Genomic DNA, 7,648 nt, shown 5'->3' with positions numbered 1-7,648 from the left:
TTTTTTCTCCCATTGTCGTGCTGCGTTGTAAGTATCTAGACATAGTCCTCAGGGCTACACAGCAGGATCTCACTGTTAATCCATTCCAAGAGCAATAGTTAGCATCCCTTACCATCAAGCTCCCAATCCCTCCCACTTCCTCCCCCTCCCCCCCGGGCAACCACAAGTCTATTCTCCAAGTCCATGATTTTCTTTTCTGAGAATACACGTAATATTTAGGTAAGATTAGTCATCTTCTGATTTATTTGCATCTAGGAGAAAGAAGAGAATAACGAAGGCCGTCATTGCTGCATGAATAGTACAGTTTTCTCATAATTTGTTTTGCTTGCTTCACATAACAGATTCTAGTCCTTCCTCTAATCTCTCTCATCTGTTCCCCTTTAGAAAATGGCTCAGATGCACTGGTACACCATCTTGTGTCTGACTTGGCAATTCCGTTAAGATGCTGCAATTAGAAGTTAATAGACGAGGGGTCTCTAAACATTTTAGATTACACGTGCTTTAAGAAAAAAGGGATTTGAGAATACACCCCCAATATATGTTCAGTAGTTTTTTTCTCATTTACTTAGATTTTATATATTTATGTATGTATTTTATTTACATGCATTTACTTATAAATTTTATTTCATATTTATACAATTTTATTTATATATTTACAACATATATTATAAAACATACACAAAAATATAAATTAATATTAAGATGTGATAAAGAGTAAAATACATTTTTGGAATAACTTATTAACAGAATAAGAGACTTTCTCAATAAAAATTATAGAAAAATAAGCTAATCCATGATTTACACAAACTTATTATTAATATTTGGTTAATATTTTTTAACAAATGGGTTCAAAATTCACTTAATCAACTAAGACTAAAACAAGACAGTAAATCATTTCCGAGTTTTTTAAAGCTGCTTTTTGTAAGTAACAGTTACATAATTTTTAGCAAAAAAAAAAAAGTGCACAATAATGGTAATATTTTGAAATATTTTCAAATGTTCTTTTTGTAGCATTTTTTCACTCATTCTTGTGAAATGTGATCTTTACTTGAAGGGACAAAGACGACCTGGTGTTTGTTTTTCAGAAAAATTTATTAGGTTACATACTACTATGAGACATACCACTATAGAAGAGATCAGCAAATTTAGAATGTTTGCTTTTTTTGGTTAAAAAAAATCTCATTTTTAACTACAATAACTCTTTTTGTTGCAAATAATCTTTATGGTCACCCTCTCACTCTACAGGGATGTTTTGATTCTCCAATTCAAAGGATTTGTTTTTATCAATTACTCACACAGATAAACAGCTGAAGGATGTCAATCCACTGTACATTGTTGATTGTAAGATGCACATTTTTAATATTTACTATCTCCAAAATTGGGAGGTGTCTTATTCCTCCTGCCCAAACAGTTTGGTGGTGAAGTTGGCTCTAAACATGTTCACAAAACCTGAGTTTGCTCTAGTGGACAGGAAGACCATCCCAGAAGTAACCATTGGATATTCTTTTAAGAAATGAAGCCTAATTAATGCCGGTGTCACCGAGGATGATAGTGGGTGAAACAAAAAAAGGGATCAGGAGTGTTGAACTCTGAATGTGAATGTATCTAAAGAATATTTTAACCAAATGTTTTGATTGTATTTTCCTTTTTCTTCTTGAATGAACAAGAGTGACAGGATATTTATGTCTAAATATATTTAAAAGGGATTTTTTAAAATAAAATTTTAATTAAAAGTATTCTAAGGGAAAAGAAAGCCTTAAGTCCTAAGTTTATGCAACAGCTCTTTTTATTTCTCACTAGCATATACAAAATGGTGTGTCTTACAGCTAAATTCCTAGATTCCGTGAAATATTGTCTTAAGACACCACCATCATCCCCTCTTGCGTTTCAGATAGTTTTCTCTTTCCTCCGAACCCCACCGATAATACATAGAACCTTCAGGATCGGGGTCACGCCATCTATTAAACGTGAATTCTTTCTTACTTTTCAGTAAGAAACACAAATGAAAGTTCTAGCATTTTGTTCCCACTTTGGAGACCACAGCACCAGGGTGCGGTAAGAGCGGGGCAAGCACAAAGGAAGAACCCATCTCTGAGGAGAGCTCTCAGAGGAGTTTGTCAACCCAGTGCCACTTTCCTGTGGCTGTGAAAGGCGAGAATACGACTCCGTCATGCTTTTCATGCCCTGGCGTCTAACTCACCTCACCCACAGGGTCAACCCTCGCTAGGGCTCGGAAGCGAGGCTTTCCTGCCCGCACTGTATACAAGGGGAACAGAGGTGTGGGGCCATAATTACCTGCTCCGGGCGACCAAGGCACAGCCAGCCACGAGCAGAACCGGACCCCGGCCGCCCGCTCCGTCCGCTGACCGCGCAGCCACCTTCCCTCCGCCGAAGGCCCACGGCCACCGCCACTACCCGGGCCTCGTCCGCGCGCCTCTGCGGCGCCCGAGCACGCACCCCGGGCCCCCTGCGGGGCGGCACGGGCGCCCGGACGGCCGGAGCGCACACGGCCGGCGCGGCCCTTGCGCCCTCCGCACCCTGCCTTCCTCGGGCCGGAAGGCAGGCGACGCGCGGTGAGTGACCAGGGGTTCGGTGGGGTGGGGACCGCAGGAGCCCCGGGCGTCAGTGCCTCGCTCCTCCTGCCTGGGTGGGGGATGGCGGGGGAGGCGGGATTGGGGGGGCGGCCTCTCCTTGGGGTCCTCGCTCTCGGTGGGATGTTCGCTTGCAGGGGCGGGGTTGGAGGGAGCCAGACGGAGGGGAGGGGACCCTCAGAGGGAGTCTCTAAGGCCGTTGCGGGGCGGGAGGCAGAATGGGGGTGGGGGGGAGGAAGGGAGAGGTGGCGTCTGGAAAGGGCAGGAGGCACCCCTCAGGGGCCAGCCTTGGTCCAGGCCCACGGGCGTGACTCGGGGCTTGAAAGTGGACCCTCTGTAAGATACTGAGGAGTCTTGCTCCTATGAGGGTGAATCGTCCTTTTCTCCGCAGCACTTTCCTGGGGCCTGTGTAGACCCACAGTCCCCACCTGGCCAGTCACTGGCAGAATGTTCTGGGGCGGGCTGCCTGGCTCCTCTCTTTTCTCACCTGTGAGAAGTGTCTTTAGAGAGGCCCTTTTCACCTGGTTGAGGAGCACTAAATGCAAGCATTGGGAGAGATGCTTAGATCGAGAATAGCAGCCCAAGAGCATACAAAACGTTTTTTCCCTGGTATATCTGAAAAGAACAGGGCAAAATTAGCCTTTAGCCTTTTTCAAAACTCCGGATGTTTGTTACAATATCCTGTTTGGATAAAAATCTTTGTTGAGCATGTGCTATGGACCTGGCCCTTGGGTGGTGTTGTTATCCTCTATACTTCTTGAAAAACCCAGTGAAGTGGTTATTAGTATTCCCATTTTACAGATGTGGAAACTTTTACACTTTTACAGAGATAGTGAGTTACAGATTTCTGGCTCCAGACTCTGTGCTTCTTGCCTTTTTATGGTAACTCACAACATTATATCCACCTCCACTTGGGCAAACATTAGATTCTGGTTCCCATTAACAAGGAATAGTACTGTTTTTCTGTCCAGCATATAACTGAAAGGACCTTAGTGGCTACCACTGAGAGTGGCTACCACTCTTCTCCATTTTCATGTGAAATCCTCAATTCATTACTATCACTTTCTTGGGCACAAAAAGGCTCTAAAAGTGTTTGCAGCCTTCTTTCATTATGCATCATCTGTCTTGAATGTCCTGAGATTTACATAAATTCCCAAATTTTGGCAAGCTCTGAATCTTTCCTGTGTTAGAATGGGTCCTAGTGTGGAAATATTCTAAAGCACATCTGACATTTTTATAGGAGAAGAATCCTTTAAGTCCAGTAGATACTGAACATCATTTCTCACTTAGGGCCGTATTTTTTACTATTGCTCTTGCTTTGTTCTCTGGCCCATTATTTGTCATCTTTGCAGTTACACTCACAGCACTGCTATCAACTTCATGCACATTTGTGGGGCTAACCTGAAAAGAAAGCCAAATGTCAAAGAAACCTTGTCCGTAATTCCTTTGTTCTTGGACTGTCGTGGTGCTTTTTGCTAATGCTAGCAATGATTTTTAAAGTGCAAATTTGTATGGAACAGCTATTGTGTTCAAGACATTGTGCTGGTCACTGTACTAAATACGAAGATTGTAAACCCCAGTTCCTGTCCTTAAGAAGGTAAAACTGTTTATGAGAACACTTTTTATGTCATGAAGGAGGCATGAGATCTAGGGTTTTTTTGTTCTTTTCAGAACAAATATATTATTGTAAGACTTGCAGAACTATTTGCCTTTGTTTACTGTACGTATTTGATTAATATAAAACATATAATTTACAACAAGATGGCAACTATAACTCTATTTGTTTAGGTTGGTTTCACATGAATAGGTAGAAGTTGCTGCTGTGGCTCAGCAGGTTAGGAACCTGACTGGTATCCAAGAGAATTCGAGTTCAATTTCTGACCTCGCTCAGTGAGATGAGAATGCAGTGTTTCTGCAAGCTGCAGTGTAGGTCGAAGATGTGGCTCGGGTCTGGCATTGCTGTGGCTCTGATATAGGTTGGCAGCTGTGGCTATGATGTAGGTTGGCAGCTATGGCTCTGATTTGACCCCTGGCCTGGGAACCTCCATATGCCTAGCGTGCAGCCCTAAAAAGACCAAAAAAAAAAAAAAAAAAAAAAAAATTAGGTAAAGAACAATGAATCACAATGCCAAGCTGTTCCATGTGTTATTCTCTGGTATCTACCTTGAGATTTAGTTTTAATCAAATTAATCGATCAAGGGTGAGTTCGATGAATGAGCCAAGAGAGAGCCAAGGCTGTCTAAATTAATTTTAATAATGTCCTTGATAAGTAAGTGATATCCTTTTACTTATAGTAATAATAACAGTAGGTGATAATATTCCTCAATAGAGCTCTTGCTGTATACCAGGCACTGTGCTAAGAGCTTCTCATTTAACTCCCACAATAATCCTGTGAAGTAGGTGCTATTTGTATTTTCATTTTACTATTGAGGAAACACAAGCATGGAAGGTAGTTCTAATTTATCTAATTCTGAATTTACTTCTGGGTTTTCTGTACTGTCATGACCAACTTGCAGATTTCTCCACCCATAGAATAAAGATATCAAGAGTTCTTTGGTAGAAAACAAATATTAACAACTCAGTCATACGCTCTGCATTGTGATAAACTGCTCAATAAATACCTATAAAATATTATTAAGATTAGAATTTTAATTTACATCTCTTTCACAGTATTGTGCAGGGGAAAAGGAAAATATTGAGTAAAACATTAGGCAGAGGTGATGAGACATGGGGTTGTTAATGTAGAGATTTCAGTTGATTTTTAGTTTATAGAAGAAGCCCTGAGGACTATTGTGGGATGGTGCCACTAGTCTCAGGTACCCCCCCCATCCAAGGTGCCTTCAATTATCTTAAGATAATTGTGAAATTCCTAGAAAACGCTTAAAACAAGGTAATTGTAGTGTGCTTCATTAGTTTTAATACATCTGAAAAGACTCAGGGGTTGGTGTTATAAAACTTGCCAGGATCTCACAATATTCAAGTCCCAAGAATAAACCCTCCACCCCTCCTTGTCCACAAACAGAGACTTCGGGATTGAATGTGTTCAAGGACAGACCTTTCCACTAAACTAAGGAAGAAGTTAGTGAAAGGGATTTAATTTTCTTAGTAAATGTGGGTTTCCTTCTTTCTTTCTTCCTTCCTTCCTTTCTTTTTTTTTTTTTTTGTCTTTTTACGGCTGCACCCGGCTTATGGAGGGAGGTTCCCAGGCTAGGGGTTGTATCAGAGCTGTAGTCACCGGCCTACACCACAGCTCACAGCAACGCTGAATCCTTAACCCACTGATTGAGGCCAGGGATCGAACCCGCAACCTCATGGTTCCTAGTAGGCTTCGTTTCCACTGCACCACGATGGGAACTCTGAGGGTTGCCATTTTTCAAACAAGGAAAAAGGGCTTTCAAATGTGCAGTTACTTGTGATGGTGACACAGGTAGAAGTGGAGAAACCAGGGTGCCACTTGGCCCCAGAATGGTCCCTGGCCCCAAATACTATGGTCTTTCCAGTACATCATCCTTTCCGGTGAGAGATGGCTTGTTTTATGTATAGCTCTTGAAGGCTGCAGAGAGTGAATATAGAGAAGGCTGGATTGTTGAAACTTAATTGAACAAGTGCCCTGAAAATTGTAGCCTTGTGGAGCTAATCGAAGAAAGAAAAAACAGCAGATAACACCAGGTGATGTGAAAGTACCTTGTTTCTTCAAGATTCCATCCATGTCTTATTTCCTCTTTCTTTATTTTCCTTTTATTGTTCTAATGTAGGAATGCTTGTTCGATTTATAAGACAGTTCACAGTATATGTGATTCTGGAGTTGGGGCCTGATAAGATGCCCTAATGCATTTTATTTTATTTTATTTTATTTTGTCTTTTTTGTTGTTGTTGTTGCTATTTCTTGGGCCGCTCCCGCGGCATATGGAGGTTCCCAGGCTAGGGGTTGAATCGAAGCTGTAGCCACCGGCCGACGCCAGAGCCACAGCAACGCGGGATCCGAGCCGCGTCTGCAACCTACACCACAGGTCACGGCAACGCCGGATCGTTAACCCACTGAGTAAGGGCAGAGACCGAACCCGCAACCTCATGGTTCCTAGTCGGATTCGTTAACCACTGCGCCACGACAGGAACTCCCCTAATGCATTTTAAATGTAATTTGTTTACACATAACATTTAGGTCCAGTGTGATGTGTCTGAAATAAAAACAAATAGCAATGATGGACAGAACGTTCCAGGAAAACAGACCAGAAGGGAGAAAAGCATAAGGAGACTTTTTAAGAAAAATGATAATGAGGTCATAAAGAGGGAAAGGAGAGAAAATACTCTGAAATTTTTTAGAAAAGAGAGACGGAAAGAGGCACCCAAGCTTCAAAAGCTCCTGAATTCAAGCAAGAGAAGAAAGTTCCTGTACATGGGGAAAATTACAACTGTAAATGCTTACCAGCGAGATGAGAGAAAATTCGAGAGCCTCAGCCGCTGCATAAGAAAGGAAAGCAGGTGTGCATCCGATTCAGCTCCTGTACTGGGAGTTGGAACTGTAGGTTAGCAAGAAGAAAAAGCAGAGGGGGTTGATGTGGTTGCTTTCCTTCCCCTTCAAACCATCTAACATGACATCCTGAAGGGGCTGATTTGATGATTGGGGGCTGGCAAGCCAAGAGCTGTCCGTGTTACAGCTTGTTCGATTTTTCACCAGATGGTTGACTCAGAAGGAAAAAGGAGATGATGCTTTTGTCAGGAGACTCTTCTTTTTCATGGCATAGCTTGTGGAAAGGCATGGGGAAGAGAAGGTAGGTTCCATTAGTTGCAAGTTAGCTACTTGATGGATTTGATTTTCTTTTCCATCCTTGTAGTGGAATAGATCATTAGAGATGGTTACATATTGTATATACACTGAACTTTGTTTTTTGATATTCTTTTGAGTGAAGTGGGTATAAAAAATGATTCAGGAGTCCCTGTCATGGCGCAGGGGAAATGAATCCGACTAGGAACCATGAGGTTTTGGGTTTGATCCCTGGCCTCGCTCAGTGGGTTAAGGATCCAGTGTTGCCGTGAACTATGGTGTAGGTCACAGA

General features: G+C 42.2%; 1 protein-coding gene across 2 annotated transcripts in view; it reads left to right on the top strand.

Annotated features, from left to right (window-relative positions):
- The window catches only part of IL12RB2 (interleukin 12 receptor subunit beta 2), an 82,149-nt gene continuing 75,354 nt past the window's right edge, over positions 854–7,648 (top strand). For both annotated transcript variants that reach the window (XM_021093523.1, XM_021093522.1), the window contains exon 1: positions 854–2,573. The gene's annotated coding sequence lies outside the window, so the exon portion shown is untranslated. The remainder of the gene's footprint in view (positions 2,574–7,648) is intronic.

The sequence above is a fragment of the Sus scrofa genome, chromosome 6 (assembly GCF_000003025.6).
Source record: "Sus scrofa isolate TJ Tabasco breed Duroc chromosome 6, Sscrofa11.1, whole genome shotgun sequence".
Lineage (NCBI taxonomy): Eukaryota > Metazoa > Chordata > Mammalia > Artiodactyla > Suidae > Sus > Sus scrofa.
This window is presented reverse-complemented; position numbering and strand designations above follow the sequence as displayed.